This window comes from Mustela putorius, unplaced genomic scaffold, assembly GCF_011764305.1.
Source record: "Mustela putorius furo isolate JIRA1106 unplaced genomic scaffold, ASM1176430v1.1 tig00003836_pilon_pilon_pilon, whole genome shotgun sequence".
Lineage (NCBI taxonomy): Eukaryota > Metazoa > Chordata > Mammalia > Carnivora > Mustelidae > Mustela > Mustela putorius.
Genome location: NW_025421989.1, coordinates 24,981,421 through 25,003,910, shown reverse-complemented (window position 1 = coordinate 25,003,910; position 22,490 = coordinate 24,981,421). Strand labels below are relative to the sequence as shown.

Genomic DNA, 22,490 nt, shown 5'->3' with positions numbered 1-22,490 from the left:
CATCAGGCACTTCTGGGGATAAAACATTTAATTTTTTCCTCCTTTAGAACTCATAGACATTGTGACAAAATCAAAGCTACTGGTTTTTAAACATTAAGTCAGAACTGGGGCGCCTGGGTGGCTTAGTCCCTTAAGCATCTGCCTTCAGTGCAGGTCATGATCCCATGGTCCTGGGATTGAGTCCTGCATTGGGATCCCTGCTCAGTGGGGAGCCTGCTTCTCCCTCTGCCTCTCCCCCAGTTTGTGCTCAATCTCTCCCTGTCAAACAAAATAAATTAAATCTTCAAAACAAAAGAAAATAAACATTAAGTGAGCATGCACAGATTAAAAATTTTTTTTTTTTTAGAGAGAGCAAGAGCACGGAGTGTGAGCGTGGAGGGAGAAGGAGAAAGAGAATCTCAAGCAGACTCCGTGCTCTGAGATCACAACTTGAGTCAAAGCCAAGAAGAGTCCCTTGTTCAACTGACTGCGCCAGCCAGGCACCCCAGAATGCAGATTTTGAAGTTCACCTTAAGAGCCTATATATGCCTGCTGTCTTCTTGATCATGAAAACTGAAAACTTTAAAATAATCTATGGTTTTTCAGTAACAACTACTGTTGTGTTAAAAGATCACTCCTGAGATCTCAAAAATGGGGTGAAATCATCATGGGTATGATGCAGTATCAGTGACAAGTAATTTGAAAAGCATGGACATTATTGCCTCATAAGAACATTTGGTGTTTGTGCGTGGGTGTGTGTGTGTGTGTGTTTCCGTGTGATGTCACTTTTCCCGTGATAATTGTAGAGCAAAATTCAGCCATATTTTTCATTGTCTAGTACTTCATTTTTAATTCAACAGTTTTGGGGTTTTCTTGGTTTCAAAAAACATATATAACTACTGTTTAGTCAAGTGTATTTTATGCTCTTATTAAAATTAAATGGGAAACAGAAGAAAATCTTACATGCTTGGATTTTATGAATTTAAAAAAGAAAAATAAAATGAGTTATTAAATCTTTAAGAGTCTAAGAGAATTAATATGGAAAGTAAAATACAGAAAAGTACCTTCTGGAAATTTTCACATTTTGTATTAATAAATATCATATAGCATTAACCGTTGAAACTTGTGAGGGCCTACACAAGATAGTATTACAAAAGTTCCAGGAATGAAATACAAGAAGCTCCTCAATATAATATTTTCCCATTCCTATGTGAATAGAAAGGATAAGTGGGTAGATAATTCTGTAAGATGCACTGGGCCGGGTTCTCTCAGTGTAAGAGTTAACTCCACCACACAGAGAAAACTGCGTAAAACTAACTTATACCCATAGGCTAGTTTATACACCAAAATAATCTGATTTAAATTATACTGGATGTGGGGTGCCTAGGTGGCTCAGTTGTTAAGGGGCTGCTTTTGGTTCAGGTCATGATCCCAGGGTCCTGGGATGCAGCCTAGCATCAGGCTCCCAGCTCCACTGAAAGCCTACTTCTCCCTCTCCCACTCCCCCTGCTTGTGTTCCCTCTCTTGCTGTGTTTTTATTTATTTATTTATTTTAAATTATGATAGATAACTAAATAAATAATACTGGACATGATGGGAGAGATAAACATCTGGACTGTGGTTTCTTTCCAGAGTCATTGGTTTTTCTAATTTAATGCATTGAACCCTTGCAATTTATTACCCTAAAGTTTCTTGCATGAGAAAAAAATTGGGGAAAAATGGACACTGCTTAATTTGTACTCTTAAATGTTGTTAGTGGCAAAGCTCAATCATACCACTATAGTAGACAATTTGGGGTATTTTCTGATGAGGTTAACTATGAATCTACCTTATGACTAGCAACTGCATTCCTAAGTATTTATGCAAGGAAATAGAAGCAGATGTCCACAAGAAGACTTGCTCAAGAATGTTCAAAGTAGTCTTATTCACAGTAGCCACAACTGAAAACAACACGAATGTTCATTAACAGGAGATACTGAGCAAACTGCTGTATGTCCATATGACAGAATATACTCAGCATAAAAAGAATAAACACTGGTGGGGGGCACCTGGGTGGCTCAGTGGGTTAAGCCTCTGCCTTTGGCTCAGGTCATGATCCCAGGGTTCCCAGATTGAGCCCCACCTGGGGCTCTCTGCTCAGCAGGGAGCCTGCTTTCCCCCACCCCTCTCTGCCTGCCTCTCTGCCTGCTTGTGATCTCTATCTGTGAAATAAATAAATAAAATCTTTAAAAAAAATAAAAGAATAAACTACTGGGGTGCCTCTGTGGCTTGGTTGGTTGGGCAGCTGCCTTCAGCTGTGGTCATGATCCCAGGGTCCTGGGATCAAGTCCCATGTCAGGCTCCTTGCTCAGTGGGGAGCCTGCTTCTCCCTCTCCCTCTTCCTGCTACTCTGTCTGCTTGTGCTCTCTCTTTGTCAAGTAAATAAATAAAATTTAAAAATAGTAAACTACTGATATAAGCAACATGCATGAATCTCACAAAATTATGTTAGGTGAAGTAAGCCAGACACAAAGTAATGTCTTCTGTATAATTCTGTCTAAATGAAGTACAAAAACAGGCCGAAATAAACCATAGTGGTAGAAATCACAAAATGGATGTTTTGTGGATGAGTGATGGGAAAACTTACTGGAAAGGGGCAAGAGGAAACTTGCTGGGGTGAAAGAAATATTCTGTATCCTTTTCAGGTATGGATATACAAGTATATACATTGTCAAAACTCAACAAGCTGAATACTTATCATTTATGCATTTTACCTTATGTTAATCACACTTTAATTCTTTAAAACTTGAATTTAAAAAAATAGCCGCTATAAAATCTAACTCGAGGCTTCTGTGGGTAGAAGCTGCAAAGAAAGCTGGAGTCAGGACAGCTCGTCTCCTGCAGATACCTCCCCAGGCTGGGAATGGTTCTATGTTGGCTCCAAGCACGCCCCTGGATTCTGGAGACATGGCACCAGGCCTAGACAAGCATCCTTTCCGTGCCCATATCTAGTGGAAGAGCTTTTGAAACAATCCAAAACTGTGCCCAAGACATAATCCTATTAATGTAATAAGCTGAATTCTCATTTTCTTCAGATGGCATTTATAAGACTGTTCTCTATACATTTTTTTTAAATTAAACACTGAATATGCAAAAGTTAGAGAAAAATGATATAAAAGTAAGTTCTTCTTATTTTTAGAGAAGTCATTGCCCAAATGTGAATCATTCCTATTGCTAGAAGTCATGAGCCACTCAAATAATTATACACACTACCTCAAATACACTATAGAGTAGGCCAATCAATAGTACTGTCTGAAATATAATGAGACAGCGGGGTTGATGTAGCTTAGCAATTAGAGAAATAGTCTAGTGTCACATGAATATATCCTTCAAGGTACAAACATATGGAAAGCTATATATACCTAGACTATGGGCAATAAGCAAGAATAAGTCTTCCTGAGCCACGGGTTAGTCATTTACTAATAAGATGGAAACCAAGACTGGGTCCAAAGAAATGGCATTTTCAAGGAGCTAATTTATCCTGAGATGCAGAGAGTATCTCAAATTTCCCCCAGATACTTCTACAATATTACAGGCAGAAGCCTGGTATTCTTAGAGTGTTCTTGGAAGTGAGAAAAGAAATGTCTTTTATCACAGTCCACATACCAGTACCTGCTCCACAGTTACTACATTACTTCTATGCAAGAGTAAGTTATGTGCCTTCATATTAGAAATGTGGGAGGTTAAAAAATTTCCCATGTAAGTTTTTCTCATTGGTTTATAGACCATGTGTAAGCTCTCCCAAAGAAAATGGTGTACTAGATTTAGTTTCCACATTCTTTTGCTCGAAGCTGGACAAATTCATTAATATGAGTGCTATCTGTTACTGCTTATACATTGGGTCAGGACAAAATTACTAGGGGTTAAATTCTGTTACACTTAAACGAAATGATTCCAGTCCCACTGATGTATTTTATCTTTACATTACAATGTGAAAGGTGTTGCCCCAGCAAATGTCATTTTCTCTTTGAAATGGGATCTGCTTTTCAGCGCAAGTTCAGGTTGCCTGGAGTGACAGCATTTAAAAAATAAAAAGATTCCATTTCAGCACAATTCAGCATCAGAAGATGGAACGAGATAGTGCAGACCTTTTAAAAATCTGGTTAGCCTTTGTGTTATTTGGTTAAAATGATAGACTCTACCCCCTTTAAGGGACTGAGACTGAATATTGAAAATTGTAAAGCAAAATCGCTCAGCAAAACCCAAGGGAAATTGGCATTTGGTTAAACACAACAAATGAACAAGTGCCAAAGAGTTACATTTAAGGGCACCAGCAGTTATTTAGTCACCGCAATTAACAATAGTCTTTGGAAGCTCCAGTTTGGGCTAAGGGAAAACACATTGATTATTGCTGCGGTAGTAGACTGCTTTTGGAATAAATTGTTTCAATTTAAAACTAGATTTGCTACAAGCATTTTGAGCAATGACTACAATTTTTTCTTATCAAGACAGTTGGACCAAGCAACCCTTTAAAAGAAACAGCTAATTAAAATAAAGCGCGTGCCATTTCTTAGTATATTGGATTACATTGCAAATAATAAATGCATTTGGTTTACACTAATCTTGCTGCAATTACCTACTGTAGTTTGGGGTCCTATTTTTTTCTACCGGCCTGTACCTGGTCTTATTGTTGGAAAACTTTTTCTGCTAGATGTCTTTGAAGAAGTAAAGATGTTAGCAAAGTAAATCTTCACTAGGAGTTTTCATTTTGTTTCCCTATATGTATTTCTATACATAATCTTGTTTCAAATAGAACTGAAGATTTCAGGTGACTTTTTCTTATTTGGTTCAGCCTAAAATTGCCTCATTCATTATATAAAGTCCTTTGAAATGCTCTGCCCTGATTTATATGCAGTAAAGTGCAACTTTGTGGGGGAAATGGATGATAGACAATCTAATGATCCCAGTTTATTCATTAGCCTCACAAAGTACATTTCTCCTTCTCTCATTGTGTTATAAAGAGCTAAACTTTATAAGGATTTATCCATCCACATAAATTCATATGCATATTTATTTCTCTGGAGCGGTATAACTTATTTGTTCCTGGCAGGAGGATAATTATGCTCAGCCTACAAAGATATTCAACTCAATTTTACAATACATCAATGCAATTTAGAAGCAGTTATATATATATATATTTTTTGGTAACACATTAAGAAGTGAAATTGCTATTCATATAATAGCAAGAAAACGTTTTGGGAAGGTATAAACTAGTATGTAAAGATAGCAGCTTTGCTTTTGCAAAAGTGCTTTCTGGAACAAGGCAGGATATACAAAATAATAATATAATAATGATAACAATAATAATAAAAAGGAAAATGAAAATGCTCTCTGAATGTAGCAGCTTGATTTGTGCATCCAAACATCTGGGCAAAAGATTGCCTTCAAAGTGGTATATTTTGTCATTTCGAAAGAGGCTTTCAGCAAAAGTATCGAATTAACTTTTACTTCTGCCAGTCAAGAATGCAAATATGGTCCTTGGCTCGGACCCATCATTAGGGCTTTAGTTAGCCTCAGCTCCCAGAAGCCATAGGAACTGAAGAGCTACATGTTAACAAACTGTTAAAATTTTAAAAATAAAATGAAAGTCTAGAGGAAAAAAAAACATCATTCTTTCCATAGTTAGCTAGAGCCTACCCTTAAAACGTGCTTTTCTTCTTCCCAACCAGATAAGAAGGTTACTAAATTTGGTTTTGCTTTCTCCCATGAAGTGAAAGGAATATTCATAAGTGGTATGTAATAAAAGACAAGGTAAGATGAACAATGGCAGTAATCAAAAAAACATGATTCCACGCATTCATGTTAACGAACAAATACATTAAAAGGAAAGGTCTTCCTTAGCCAGAGCAGAAATTCTGTCATTTCTTCTAAAAATAGAAGAAATGACAGAATTAGAAATCACCATGTTACAGCCATCCTAATAATAATTGATTCAGGTAAGAATTATCAACAGATGTTAAAATTATTGGGTGAAAGATCGATGTGGCAGGATATTCACACTGTTTTAAAGTACCTCCCCACTGATTATTTATTAAGGACTGATGTAACAATGGACACCATTTCAAGGAAGTAACCGAAATTAACATCACCAGTAATGGGACAAATCGATATCATGCACCTCCTGATGGGATGCATGAACAAAGCACTATATCATTTATGTAGTATTCCAGCCAGAAACAGGTCAATACCCAAAAAAGGAGGACATATCAGGCAAACGCAAACCAAGAGACACTGTATAAAAAAAAATAAAATCTGGCTTCTACTTTTTAGAAACGTCCAAGTCATTGTAGGGATCAAGAGCAGTTCCTTGGGCGTGAAGATGATTTTGAGTTAAAAGCAATCCACACCCAGCAGATGTGGTAAAAGCTCTTTGCTTCTGCAACTGCCTAAATTTACATTGGAAAGGAAAGCCTGCCCAGGAAGAGAGTATTAACAGATCTTCACCTAAGAAAATTCTTTGCATAACAGGGCAATCTTTGTTTTTTAAACCCCTTTGTTTTCCAAACTTTGTTTCCCAAGCTCCTCCCCTTAGCGGCTCAGGAGGGTCAGATAAACCTCCTGTTGCCTGACTGTGGATTCCTCCTACTAAATTCGACATTCTCCCGTTAATCTGTCTCATGCTTAGTTACAAGGACCTTGATGCGCAGAGAAAATTTCTTCCCAACACCGTGAAAGACAGAGAAAGGCTGAGGAACTATTCCAGGTTTAAGGACAGTAGGAAGACTTGACAACTAAATGTAATCCTGGATGGGAAATACAGTATTAGGGGTTATTAATGGGATCACCTTTTAAAAGTGAATATAGGGGCGCCTGGGTGGCTCAGTGGGTTAAGCCACTGCCTTCAGCTCAGGTCACGATCTCAGGGTCCTGGAATCGAGCCCCATATCGGGCTCTTTGCTCAGCGGGGATCCTGCTTCCCTTTCTCTGCCTGCCTCTCTGCCTACTTGTGATCTTCCTCTGTCAAATAAATAAATAAAATCTTAAAAAAAATTAAAAGAAATAAAATAAAAGTGAATATAGATGGTATATTAGATAATAGCATTCTACCATTTCCAGTTTTTGTGAATTTAATAAATATACTCTAGATAGGTAAGGAAACATCCCTGTTTTCAGAGGATTCACACCGAAAAGTTTAGCCATTGATGTCTGCAATTTACTCTCACACAACATCAATAATATGTTATGTGCTTGTATACATGGTGTCGTTCTATCTTTTTATTTACCTACCCACATTGAGACAGGTAAGGCAAGTGTGGCAAAATGTTAATAATTGGTCAATCTAGTTGAAGAGGATGTATAGAAATTTACTGTACTATTCTTGCATTATTTTCTGTAATGTCTCCAGGTTTCTTTTCAAAATAAAAAGTTAAAAAATGAAAGACAAGTCAAATGATAAGATCGTATTATTGCAAGTGCTATTGTAATTAGAGTGTGCTTTGTGTTGATTAGTCTTGACTTAAAATTTTATTATTTACAGTCATTCTGATGTAATCTGTCTAAAACCTTCAGGGTAATCTTCCAAAAACATGCTGTCCTTGCCTTGGAATTTTCTTCAGTAATTGTTAGCCGATCTACAATGCTAATGGAAGAAAGTCCAAAACCCTTATGTTGGCATTCACGGTCCTTCACTTCTTTAATTGAAGAAGCTAATTAACCTCTAGCCAGAATCATCCCTCCAATGTGAATTGAACTTGACATGTGTTTTCTCAATTCTAGACTGACGTAGAACTTCCCATTTTCATTTATCAAAACCCTACCAGGACTGTGAGGCAAGGCTGACCCACACTTTCAATGAAGCTTTTCCAAAAGTGATTCATTTCATCAGAAAATGTACTTTCTGTAGCTTTCTTGGTAACTTACTACATTGCATTATGTCATTTACTTTTGTTTATGGTTTTACATTATAGACAATTTTTCACCTTAGGACCTTTGCTGTGGCTGTTCCCTCTGACTGGAATATTTCTCCTCCAGATTACTGTATGCTTCCCTCTTTGCTGCTTTGTCTTTGCTCATATCACCTTCTCAATTTGGTCTGCCAAGCACTCATTTCTTTTTTTTTTTAAGATTTTATTTATTTATTTGACAGAGAGAGATCACAAGTAGGCAGAGAGGCAGGCAGAGAAAGAGGAGGAAGCAGGCTCCTTGCTGAGCAGAGAGCCCGATGTGGGGCTCTATCCCAGGAGCCTGGGATCATGACCTGAGCCGAAGGAAGAGGCTTTAACCCATTGAGCCACGCAGGCGCCCCAGCAAGCACTCATTCCAAATCACAAACTTGTGGCTGCACTTGGCATCCATTTTTCTTTCTTTCTTTCTTTCTTTTTTTTTTTTGTTACAGCATTACATATGATATAACATAGTATTTAATTTGCTTATTAAATAATGTACCATTGTTTATTATCTGTCTCCCACTGGAATTTAAATTCCATCAGGATTAGTGGACTTTTTGGGTCTATCTTGTCCATATTTTTATTGATCTATCTCAAGTGCCTTGGAAACTATTAAACACATAGTAGGTGCTCTATGAATAGCTGTTGAATAGATCAATGGCTGGATGATTAAGAATAAGCTCAATTTTCTAATAAGAAGTTAGTTTTGTATGCATTCCCACTCTAAAACTCCCAGAATATAAGTAAGTAAGTCATCCTCCCAGCCAGCCAACGTGTCATGAGGTTTAAGCAACTGATGAGGTTTAATTATTAATATGCAGTCTGTTAATTTGGTAATAAAACATCATTTTATAGAAAATGGTCAACTTAACTCTACAAATATAGAAATGTTCTCTCATTCATAAATCGAATGACTATATAGTCTAGTATAGACTTACAGAACTAGGAAACTTTGTATCCATTTGGCATTTAGAAATCAATCATCTATTGTTTACATCTTTGGTAATGCTATTCAGTTTTTTCTTTTCACTTGATGAGGGAGCAGAAGGCAAGCTGAAGACAAAGCATAAGCTGACATCCTGCAACCTCCCCCTTCCCCCCCACTCCTGGGTGGGACATATGTGATATTCCTCCAAGAAGCTGCCAACTATCTTAACGTTATTGCTTTACTAGACAGAAAAACAACTTTAACTTGACAATGGCAAGGACTCTGGTATCTTGTAGGTCCTCTTTAGCATATGAAAGTTCTTTTATTATTTTTAAAATTTTTTGTTCTTTCTTTTTATTTTTTTTAAAAAGATTTTATTTATTTATTTGGGAGAGAGAATGAGAGAGAGAGAGAGAATGAGAAGAGGGAGGGTCAGAGGGAGAAGCAGACTCTCCGCCAAGTAGGGAACGCAATGCAGGACTCGATCTGGGGACTGAAGGACCATGACCCAAACTTAATGCACTGAGCCACCCAGGTGCCCAAAAGTTCTTTTAAAAACCTCCCTTTTTCCTTATCTCCTCCAACCCCACCGTATATAATCAACTGCTCCTTATAACCCTAGTGCAGCATTTTTTGCCCAAAGGTCCTGTCCCCATGCTTTAATAAAACCACCTTTTTGCACCGAAGACATCTCCAGAATTCTTTCTCGGCTGTTGACTCCAGAACCCACCCCACCAAACCTCACCTATATTCCAAAAACCACATCATATCCCCCCTTAAATGTACTGGGTGTAGTACTTAGAGTTCTAGCAATAAAATGATGAATAAAACAAGCTTCCTACCTTAAAGGAATTCATGTCTAGTTGCAGAGTCTGCCATGTAAGTGGATTTTTTAATGACACAGTAATGAAAGCCAATGTCTATTGTGCACTTAAGTTTCACTCTTATGTAAAAGAAATGGTTTACTCTAAGTATCATGACCACAGGTCAGGTGAGCAACTCACTCATGGTGTTTGTGTTTCTACTAGAAGATTTTAGGGCTAGGGATCAGACACTGTGGCACAATCTGGGACAGTGCCTGCAAAGATTTTTGGGAAGTGGTTTGGTACGAAGTACAGAGAAAGCAAATGTATGGCGTGATGGATGGTGGTAGTCAACTAACTGTTCTGGTTTCTCAGTTAGGACAAGTTGTTTGCTTACTTTTTTTCTTTGTGAAGCAACTAGCAGCACATTGTCAATAAGTATTTGCTTGAAGGATTTGTGCTATCAATTAAATGAGGCTTCTCAAAATTAGGTCAGAAAAATAGGACCTCCTTCCTGCAAAACTGACATATTGTCCAAAAGCACAATGTGGCATCACTAACACAGACAGCTTTATTGCTGAAAACATTTCCCCGTTGGATTATGAAAGCAGTGTTTGAAATAGGTCTCTCTAAAGACCATAAGGTAGAATGTACCCAGAACAATTACGTATTTGTACACACATACAAATATACAAACCATTTGGATGGGGACTCCTTCATCTTAGGTCTCATAAGATTGAATATGATGAGGAGAAACCAGACAATGAAGGAAGAGACTCTGCTCTAATGAAGAGCAAAATGGGCCTCAGGTGACCAGCTTAGAAGACTGGGCTACTGTTTATCAAGGTGTCAAATTTCACAAAAGCCTAAAAGAAAATCTCTTAGAAGAAAGAGTATTTGCTTTCCCTCTACTAGGAATTTCTTTCTCAACATGTCATACAAATAGACAGGCACAGATGGAATGTTAGAAAACGTCTCTTGAGAGAAAACTGTCACTGAAGGTGGCATTGCCATTTTACTCCTTTTTGTGAAGGGCTGCAGTGTTTATCCTGAAAGCAATCCTCCACCAGAGGATATACTGTCACAGTTAGAACAGTTTGGTCTTCCACTGGGAATGCTTTGGATTGGCCAAAGAACCAGAACATCTGCACTGCTTAGATAACCAAAGGAAGGAGCCATGTTTTCTACAGAAACACTGAACCATTATAAAAAAAATTATGATTTGTAGTATATTTGACTGTTGGAGATTGATTTATAAAATATTGCATATATGTAAGAACTGATTGCATTGCAATACACAAAATGGGATGGTTTGATCAACTTCTGAGTTTTATGTTATTTATCACAATTTCCTCCCTTTAGGGTTTTAATATATTTCTTAATTATTGAAAGCATTAGAATAAAATGTGTTGGGCAAAAGCTGTTCCTTGATTCCTCTCATGAGACAAGTTTCACTCAAAATCTTGGTTATTCCACAGAGCTAGAGACTATTAAGGCAAAAACAACAATCAAACCATATGCTGGGTTATTTCTCTTAAAGGAAGTAACAGAAAATTCCATTTCTTATCTCTCTTGAATCTTTTTGATAGCTCTGTGCTTCCTGAAAACATAAGAGTGCTAAGACAAATAGTGGTAAGTTTGCCTTCCTTTCTCATTTCGTAAACAGAGAGTGTCAAGAATTTAACACTTGTTTACATCTTTTTCTTCTCTCATTAATACTCTCCAAAGAAATAGGCATGGTTTGGGAACTACTGGTAGCAGGATCTAGCATTCCTTGATTCCTCCAAAGGGAACAGTGAACAGCTGCTTAAACCGTTGACAAAGTTGAGAATAAAGTGGGTGGTTTGTATAGTTTAGTGGCCTGAGTAGTTGGGAGATAGAAAGGGCCTGTCCTTAGGAAAGCATTCTCTTCTACCAAAATGGCAATAACATGGACCTGCTTCACAAAGACCAAGGCAGTATCTTACAATCTTGCTCTACGTATTGATTTTTGGTGCATGAAAACCAGCAGTGGTTTGAGAAAAAAAATGTAGAAGTAAAGGTGTCCCCCCAAACGTAACATTTTCTAATACAGACAGGCATAAAACGGGAGTGAGAGAGTACATCAAAGCAAATAGGTTTTAATATACTTTTAAAATGTGTAAATAACTTGGTGTGATAGCAAAAAGATGAATGATAGGTATCCTATAATCATTTTAAAATTTGTCCGTGGCTGTACCAAAACAGATTTTTTTTCTCTTTTTATTTTCTGACTCTATGAAACATGCTCAGTGTGAAGACTTTGAAAATCATATAAGAATAATGAGAATAAATGAAAGGTCACATGGGATCATACCACCCTGAGATAACCACTACTACTACTTCAGTTGAAAAAATTTATATGGGTCTTTTTCAAGTGTATTAGGTTTTCACATAACTGAAACATCTAAATGCTAATACTCCAAAGCAGCTTATATTTTGACTTTTACTCTAGACAGTTTAGAATGGAGTTGTCCAAGGTGGTTTATGATCTGTGTTCTACTAAGAGTCTTCATAGTAAACTCTTTTTTCATTTTTTAAAAAGATTTTATTTATTTGAAAGAAAAATATTTTATTTATTTGACAGATAGAGATTACAAGTAGGCAGAGAGAGAGATGAGGAAGCAGGCTCCCTGCCAAGCAGAGAGCCCCACGCAGGGATCGATCCCAGGAGCCTGAGATCATGACCTGAGCCAAAGGCAGAGGCTCAACCCACTGAGCCACCCAGGTGCCCCTGAATGACAAACTCTTAAGCCCAATTTTTTATTCACATAACTATTTATTCAACTATATTTTATAGATGCCCAGTTCAGCAAGGCAAGCCTAGCAAGAATTATTTAACAATACCATGGAGCTTTTCTTTATATAAATAACATTTTGGGCAGCAGTTTATAAATATTCAGTCAACAGTAGGTTAAAACACAATCCCATAGGGGCGCCTGGGTGGCTCAGTGGGTTAAAGCCTCTGCCTTCGGCTCAGGTCATGATCTCAGGGTCCTGGGATCAAGCCCCGCATTGGGCTCTCTGCTCAGCAGGAAGCCTGCTTCCCTTCCTCTCTCTTGCCTGCATCTCTGTCAAATAAATAAATAAAATCCTTAAAAAAAAGAAAAAGAAAACACAGTCCCATAGTAGAGAATATATGGATTTGAAATTTCATTTACTCTAATTGCACTCTTCTAAAGATGAGAAAACTAAAACTGGTATGTCAATAGTTGACAGATGAAAATATATTTGGATAGTACCAATTTTTATGTGACTACTGAGTTGCCACTGATAGCAGTCTACACAAGAAGATAACCAATATGGAATTTTTTTATTGTGATATCTTTAAAGTAGTCCATTAAGCTATTTTCAATACTGACATATTCAAATAATATACACAAAATTGGTTCATCTGGGGAGAATTAGAAGTGTACTTCTAATTAACACAAGAGGAAGAGAGCATGCCACTGCATAATATGCCACATTGGCATGTGGATTATTTTGAGCTGAAGGCCATCAAGAACCCAACAAACTCAGGAAAAAATTCTACCCCTCCCTTAACTGTCTAAAAGAATTTGAAATAGGGGGCCTAGCTCAGAAAGACAGCTATTAGCAGAGATAATTTTTTCTTAAACTTTTTTTTTTAAAGATTTTATTTATTTATTTGACAGACAGAGATCACAAGTAGGCAGAGAGGCAGGCAGAGAGAGAGGAGGAAGCAGGCTCCCTGTGGAGCAGAGAGCCCCATGTGGTGCTCCATCCCAGTAGCCTGAGATCATGACCTGAGCCCGAAGGCAGAGGCTTTAACCCACTGAGCCACCCAGGCGCCCTTCTTAAACTTTTTTGGAAAGAGTTTTCATTTATTTATTTTTGAGAGAGAGAGAGAGAGAGTTGATGTGGAGCTTGCTCCCAGGGCCCAGAGACCATTATCTGAACTGAAGGCAGATGCTTAATGGACTGAGCCACCCAGGTGCCTCTAGAGAGAACTTTTTAACCGGAAGACTTAATAGGCATGACATGGCAAAGATCTGACTACCAAATATCTGCGCTTCTTCTCTCCCTGTGACCTGCCCTCCTCCCCCTTTGATGTCCCAAGCCTGTATAGCATTCCTTAGCTCAGGATGGACAAAAGCTTCAAGCGACTGACTTTGGGTCTCATGCTTTTATGGGGCTATTATATGCACAAAATTATTTTTCTCCTTTTAGTCCATTTTACATCAATTTAATTATTAGACCTGCCAGAGAACCTAGAAAGGAAGAGGGGAAATTTTTCTGATAGCAAAGCAGTTGTGAGTCATTACTCTGAAACTATGGGATGATACGAGTTTTTAAGTCATCTTCACTTTATATGACATACTAGAATTAGAATTCAAAACTGATTTAAGTGAGGCAATTGATGTGTCATTATTTTAGGCTTTGATAATAGCCTCTTCCATTTTAGTTTCCATGAATTTGGCAACCATTACTGGTCAGTACTCTGTACTGCAGCTGCATATCTTACCGAATTGTCATTTCTATTTTGCAGTTACAGGAACTTGTCATCTAAAGATATGAGTCAACTTTACAAACACTTAAAACTTTGAAAACATCCCTACAAAGACCAACCACTTAATTTCACTCTCAAGATTTGCAAAATGAGGTACAGTGACTCAAAACTCAGAGATTCTATAAAATCTGACAAATTGGCTAATATATACCATCAGCCCTACCCAGGGTTTTATATGTTCTTACAAGATTCCCACACAGGGGCTTAAGGGCAAGTAGTTTACAAACCATAAAAATGAAGAATAATGACACAAAGAGATGTGCTTTAGGTCACATACAAGTAAAGAGTCATAACTAAAACATTCTCAAGGAAGAGTGTTTCTTCATCACAGTTTACAATTTCTTTTCAGTAAACACTCATTCATACATTTCAATTCATGGTAATGATTCTTGGGTGGTTTAAAAAATGATCGTTTTGTGCTTTCTTAAATATATCACTGGATTTTTTTGTTGGAAGTGAAGTCACCTTGGCATGAACATTATTTTGAGTTAAAAGCGTCCAAACCCAGCAGATTCAGGAAAAGATCTTTACCTCCCCCTCAACTCGGTGCTGGTACCAGAGATTCCTCTTTAAGAAGTTTCTCTGTATAACTGGGCAACCTTTGTTTTCTAAACATCTCCTTTTACCTTGCTGCTAAAGGCCTTTCTTTCCTTTGTATCCTCTGACCCCCATCCTTCTCTTTAGCACATATAAATGTCATGTTGCTTCGCTGTCTTTGGAATTTCCATGTCTGTGTGGATTCCCCATATGTAGGCTATTAAATATTAAATTTGATTTTCTTTTATTAATCTGTCTCATGTCACTTTGATTCTTAGTCCAACTAGGACCTTAAAGGGTAGAGGAAATTCTTCTTCCTTAAAATAGCATTCAAATATCCATTTCTAATTTAGAGAGAAATCAACCTCCAGATACATTAATCTTCATAGAATACACACTAAAAATAGTGTATTTGCCCTAAAAGTAGAGACAAACAGCTAACATATTTCTTATAGATGGTAAATGTAGTTCTTAACACTAAAATCTAATAAAAGTTTCCATTGTAATTTATTGGAAATCAACACATTTTTTCCTATTATATGACCTGAGAAAGTAGTTAGCATTTTCTATATGTCGTGTCTAATTTCTCACTTTACTGACCTGGTTGTCAAAGTTCGATATACAGGAATTGCTTATTAAAAGTTAAACCTTGCATTTTATAACCCAGTTTTGCCATTTCTCAACTGAGCGCAGGAATTCACAGCTATAACAATGCGCGGCTATCTCCCTCTTCCAAGCAATGTTGCTTTTATTCCCCAGGATGGTGGCAGACATTCCTCTGGCAGCAGTGACTTAACTACTGAAGACAGCTAGCCTAGTACTTTGCCGATGCCTGGCATTTAATACATGTTTGGTGAATGGGCATGATTTGTTCCTTCATATGGATCGTCTTTAGGCAGTCTGCTGTAGAGTGAGATTTTGATCAGGATATGCAACATTGTCCTATCAAGGTAATTCTGGGAAAGAAGGGAGTGGTGTGTTGGTGGGTGGTAGTTGTGAAAATGTTATCCCTATTGTGATCTCTGATCACATATGTGAGATAGTGCTCTGTGTGTGTGTGTGTGTGTGTGCTAGATGATACTGTGGGCTTCTTGGGAATACCCTCAACGGAATTATTATTTTTTAAGCTGGCTGTTTGTGTGTCCTGTAAAAATTTTCTAACACAAAGATCTGCATTCTAGTGTATTACCCCTGCTCTGATCATAGGTTTACTTGTGATTTATAACTTCTGTTAGAAGCTAGAGACAGGCCTGTTAAAATGAATCGAACTTTTGAACATGTAGGTACAGTTTACCCAGGTTGCATTACTGAGTTTTGTCTCTGTTTTGCAGTCCCTATCATTGACCAATCATATGTGGAAGTTCAATTCTTCTACTATGTCTGGCCTTCCTTACTACACATAATTGAGATTCAGCTGAATACAAGTATTCAAAACAGGAAATTAGTGGTATTAATGCCCATCACATATCTTGTTCCTTCTTGGTAATTGTTATTTGCATAGACTGAGCACTGTATATAGCCTATTTGCACAGGCTGAAATACATATATATATATATCCATATACATGTTTTTGAGACACATTCCTAAGTGGATTTCCTTTTTTAAAGAAGGGCTATATAAGAATTCTATCCAACAGTGACGGCCCTCCTGATTTAAGAGGTTAATTATTTAATACTCAAAGAGAGTGCCCTCTTAGACATCTCTCTGAGTAGCAAATGTGTTTTATAAAGCACAATTTCATTGAATACGTGAGGCAAGTAACCTCATTAAGTGTAGAGTGTGAGGGCAATGCACTAATGTTCAAATAGGTTCAAAGGTTTTGACCATGTAAGAAGAATGAGGCAATTAGTTGGATTTAATCCCACTGACTGGCTATATTCCATTTTCATTTCTCTCTCATGGAAACAGTGAACTCAAGAGAGAGCTAGTTGCTGTTCACCTATTAAAAGCTACCAAGTTTATTAGAGGATCTATTGTCTAGGCAAAGACCTCGGTATGCAGTCCACAGACCAGCAGCATCAATATCAATAAGGCACTTGTTTGAAATTCAAACCTTGAGTTCACCCTGGACTAATGAATTCCAATCATTTTTTAACAAACTCCCTAGGTGATTTGTTTGCACTGTAAAGCCTGCAATTGTCAGCAAGCCTTTTTGCTCAACTGTCGACCCCAAAAGTTAAAGCCTAAAATAGACAAGATTGCTTGAGTCTGGCTTTAACTGATGCCCTTTGTCCTTATTTCTTTTTTTTTCCCCAAAGAGATTTGTTTATTTATTTGAGAGAGAGAGAGAGAAAGCGAGAGAGAGAGGAGCACGCACATGTCCTGTGCCTACCGTGTGTGTCAGGGCGGGGAGGGGCAGAGGGAAAGAGAGAATCCTAAGCAGACTCCCTGTGAGCAGGGAGCCCAATGCAAGGCTGAGTCTCCTAATCCTGAGATCATGACCTGAGCAGAAATCAAGAGTCAGACGCTCAACCGACTGAGCCACCTGGGCGCCGCAGCCTGTTATTCTCATTATCAAACTTAACAGAGGCAATGATGAAGGTATTTTCCAATGACTGGAACATTGCAACCACCACAGCAGAAAAGCCCTGAGAGCAACAGAATGCAGGGAAGACCACAAACAAGAAGTCCTCTCCCCTGCCCATGATCATGGGGTGAACACATACGGAACCCCACCTATGATCATGTACTCTCTGCCTGCTTTCTTGTATACACCCCCACACCCAAATTCTCCCTATTAAAACTCTAGGTGTCCATCTTGCTGGTGGATAAGTCATTTGTTCAGGCTTGAGCCTGCCACCTCCCTCAACTGCCAGTACCTGAAATACATTTCTCCCTTTCTTTTTTCCTAAACCTTATCTCTTGAGTTACTTGCCATGAGTTTATCTGAGTTTGTTCCACAACAGTGTTGGCAAACTCAGCCGGGATCTATGCTTTCAATTGGTCCAGCCCCCTTGGGATTCCCCAGGATGGAGCAGTTGGCCTGGGCACTGTCCCAGGGCTCACACATTCATTTCCTGAGTCAGTGGCTATGATAGATCAATTAATAACACAATAACAAAAAAAAATGATTGTGAAGCCCTGTCTACAGACTTCTAGTTGACTCTCCAAGAGCGGAAACAGAAGGAACCTAATTTTGTGAATTGCAATGATGTAAGAAACACCCAACTGTTAGCTAGGATGCACTAGGAAGTCACTCAAATAAGAGAGCTAAAAGCTATTAGCTGAAGGGAGGAAAGGGGACAAAAGCAGGGAAGAAGTGTGTTTTGTTTTTCAAGGAGACACCCAATTAGATGTTTCACCTGATAGTGCCTTGCCAGGTGTGTGTCCCCTGATGGCCCCTTATGTGAGCCAGTCTGAGCCAGACTCGAGCTGGGGACGTTTGCAGAAGCCCCTCTAAGTGGCCCTGAAGTTAACTGTAGCTCATTAAAATACTAAGATCTCCCTTTATGGGCAGTTTTTGGCCATTTTTTTGAACTTCAAACATACACTATATGCTCTATCATGTTGACATGCTAGGTATGCACAATTGAACCAAAGAGTGCCTATGGAAGCCTCCTGCCCCCATCCCCTAATACACCGAATAAAAGCTTTCTGTACTAACTCCTCCAGGAAGACAGTGCTTTGAGAGCTATCACCCTGTCTCTTGTAACAAGTAATAAAAAGTTGTTCAATTGTGCATACCTAGCATGTCAACATGATAGTGCATATAGTGTATGTTTGAAGTTCAAAAAAATGCTTTTCTTTCCTAACAAAGACGCTGCTTGGATAGTTTAGTTCACACCGAAGCAAACTGAATGACCAAAATGACTAAAAGGCAAAACTATGCTGATCAGGAAAACCAGAGATCAAGAGACTTTTGAAAAAAATATTCCAGGGCTAAGGCAAAGATAAGTTGAATTTAACCTCACTTTCATCATATACTTTACATCTAAGGAAAATAGCTCAAAAGGTTGGTTTTCATGCCTGTAATTTTGGTGGCAGTCAAACAACCTTGTTGAAATGTCCATATCATGAAACTCAAAGGTACAAAATTACTAGTATCAGACAATTTGTGCTCCTGGGGTAATAGCCACCGAGAGTATTTTTTGTTTTGGCATTAGTTATCAAGAAAAAAAAAAGGAAAGAATTGAGGTCAGCTGTTTAGAAGTCTTTCACAGATGAGGAGCAGAGAAGCAAGAAAAATGTTACAGGCTAGGAAACATTTTGACTGCAAAATGTCAGATATTATCCAAGGAGAGAATTTGTTAAACTTGGGGACTCTGATTTGGAGATGCTATGGCAACAAAATTAAAATTCCTTAATATTTGGGCATTGCACAGGTAATAAAAGGACTAGAATATACACCCCCAAACATGCTTTTTTTTGGCATATGGATTATTTTAAGCTTATTATTATTATTATTTAAATGTATTTATTTTTAAATATTTTAAAAAGATTTTATTTATTTATTCGAGAGAGAAAGTATGAGAACATGAGCAAGGAGGGGAGGGAGAAGCAGCGTCCCTACGAGCAGGACGCTGGGATCAAGACCTGAGCTGAAGGCAGATGCTTAACCAACGGAGCCACCCAGGCACCCCAGAGGCTATTATTATTTTTTAAAATTTTTAGAAGATTTTATTTATTTGTCAGAGAGAGAGAGAGAGAGGGCAAGAGCACAAGCAGGGAGAGTGGCAGGCAGAGGGAGAAACAGGCTCCCTATTCATCAAGGAGCCTGATGCAGGACTCATCCTAGGACCCTAGGATCATGACCTGAGCAGAAGGCAGATGCTTAACTGACTGAGACACCCAGGCGCCCCAAGAGGCTGGCTGTTTTTAAGAATCTGCAGACATAGGAATAATTTTGAAAACCAAGAAGTTACCCTTTTGTGAAAGATATTTACATTTATAAGGGAAATCTCCATTTGTAAGGGTGTCTCCCTTTCTCAACCTGGAAGAGCCCAGGACTCTAAGTCTCTGAAAACTCTTATCAATGGAGAAAGCAACAACTTAAATCTGTGTAACAACCACACGCTTGATTACTGTGTTTCTCCTGGAAATCTCCCATAACTGGTTCTCCCACCCCAGTGTCTTCTTTCGTTTGTAGCTGGAGATGGTATTTAGGGTCGTTGCTTAGGCCATTTCAGGCAGTTACATCAATTTTTCTGGCTATCTCCCTGGCATACAGGAGGGTATGCAAGTTATTAAACTTGTTGGTTTTTTCCCATTAATCCGGTTTGTTATTACAGGGAGATCTCAGCCAAGAACCTAGAAGGGTAAAGGGAACATTTTTTTTTCCTCCCGAGAGCAATAACTCAATAAAGGTGGCACTTTAGTGAATGCCTGTTCAGTTTTTAATGAGTCATTGTCTTTCTAGAGAGATGCTACCACATAGAGAGGTAGGAGGTTTTGCTATCTGGGCAGTTTGGCTTCTCCATATTTTGAAGTCAGTGATCAAAGATGTCAGATATTGAGCCTGAGAGAGGCTTAAACAGTTCTGTGATCTTATATCTCTCCGTAAATAAATACACTACATAAATACTAGTAAGGATAGGGGCATATACTCCAAAAATGATTCATTACAAAAAGGGATAAGGAGTCCACTAGGTCTAATTCATCTGGCTGTTTTTTTTTTTTTTTTAAAGATTTCTTTTTAGTGTATGTAGTCAACAGAGAGAGAGAGACACAGCGAGAGAGGGAACACCAGCAGGGGGAGTGGGAGAGGGAGAAGCAGGCATGTGCTGAGCAGGGAGCCAGCTGCAGGGCTCGATCCCAGGACCCTGGGATCATGATCTAAGCCAAAGGCAGAAGCTTAATGACTGAGCCACCCAGGCACCCATCATCCAGCTTCAAAATAATGCATCCTAAATGATGTACACGTTAATTACATTACTAAAGATATTCTGGGGACTAGGGAGTTTATTGAGTAAGTCTAATTTCTATTGATTACATTTTCTGGAGGGAGAAAGTGTGTGTATGTGCAAGAAATAAAATGGGTTTGAGAGGGAAAAGAGAAAGCCTAGATGTTTATCATTATTAACTAGTGCTGGTCTCTGAGACAGATACTTTGCTAGTTCCCAAACTACTTCATGATGAATGGATTGCCATATTATTGTAATCAATATATCTAAACATAACCATTCAGAACAGGATTGTTAATGAATATGCCCTTAATGTGACAGTTTCAAAGCTAAGCATTCCCTAGAAGCGCAATTCTATATTAGGGATGCTTAATATCAATGCAATTTAAAAAGTAGATGGTGGCATTTCAAATTATATTGGTTTTTATTTCCTGTTCATTTAATTTTATGAGTGCCAGACACATAGTAGGTTCTTAATGATTATCATTAAATGCATGGATAAATGAATAAAGTCTCTTTTAGGACAGCATATTCAAAGTAAAGTAAATCTATCGTAAGGTAAAATATGGAATCAATAGCACTGGAGCTAAAGCTGGCCATTTTAATACAAGATAAATTAGACTTAAAAATGAGATTTACAGGGGTGCCTGGGTGGCTCAGTGGGTTAAGCCTCTGCCTTTGACTCAGGTCAAGATCCCAGAGTCCTGGGATCAAGCCCCGCATGCAGGCTCTCTCGGGAGCCTGCTTCCCCCTCCTTCTCTGTCTGCCTCTCTGCCTACTTGTGATCTCTGTCAAATAAATAAATAAATAAATCTTTAGAAAAATGAGATTTGCAGGAGTTTAATTTTTTTTAATTTTAAGATTTTATTTACTTATTTGACAAAGAAAAAGTGTGTTTGAGAGGGAATACAAGCAGGGGGAGTGGGAGAGGGAGAAGCAGGCTTCCAACTTAGCAGGGAGCCCAATGCAGGGCTCAATCCCAGGACCCTGGAATCATGACCCCAGCCGAAGGCAGATGCCCAATGTCTGCGCTGCCCAGGCATCCCCAGATTTGCAGGAGTTTTTAATAGAACACATTTATTATTGCCTCCTAAATTACCCAGAATATCATGTAGCTGGAGCAGAGAAATGTAATGGCTGCTAACATTTACTGGGTGATAAATATGTGTCAGACAAGGCGATACATATTGACACTAATTTAGTTTACTTAATCTTCATAGCTATTCTATCTGGTAGTTACTATTATTATTCCCATTTTATAGAAGAGATTGAGGGTCATAGAGATGAGGTGATTTGCTCAAGAGAGTGGGACAGGACACTTGGTTCCTGGACCTGTTTTGGAAAATATAAGCAGGACTATAGTTGGTATTAGTTGTAATTGTTAACTTAGCTCCACATTCTGTTTTGTTCCATACTCAATTATGTTTTATGCACCTCTTTTTTTTAAAGATTTTATTTATTTATTTGACAGAGATCACAAGTAGGCAGAGAGGCAGACAGAGAGAGAGGAGGAAGCAGGCTCCCTGCTGAGCAGAGAGCCTGATGCGGGGCTCAATCCAAGGACCCTGGGATCATGACCTGAGCAGAGGCTTTAACCCACTGAGCCACCCAGGCGCCCCTTTTATGCACCTCTTAACCTCATACATGATCAATGATTCATTTTGCCTTTTTTATCCCTATTCTTTGATTGTGGAAATCTAATATGGAATGGATGGCAACATTTATTTTGAGGTATCTGATCATAGCAGGTCCCAAATAGTGCCTCCCTGTCTGGAAGAATGCTGTCCCTTGGTTCAACAGGGCGAGGCAGCTTTGGGAATGATCCTGGCCTTCTTGATAGGCTCTCCTTCTGGTAATAAAGTTTTCTTCACTTCAAAATCAGTGTCTCAGACATTCACTTACTGCACAAACTACTTTAAATTTGGTAACAAT

General features: G+C 38.4%; 1 protein-coding gene across 1 annotated transcript in view; it reads right to left on the bottom strand.

The window, feature by feature from the left end:
• Positions 1 to 22,490, bottom strand: part of IL1RAPL1 (interleukin 1 receptor accessory protein like 1) — a 1,495,797-nt gene that overhangs the window by 37,065 nt on the left and 1,436,242 nt on the right. The gene's annotated exons all lie outside the window — the stretch shown is intronic.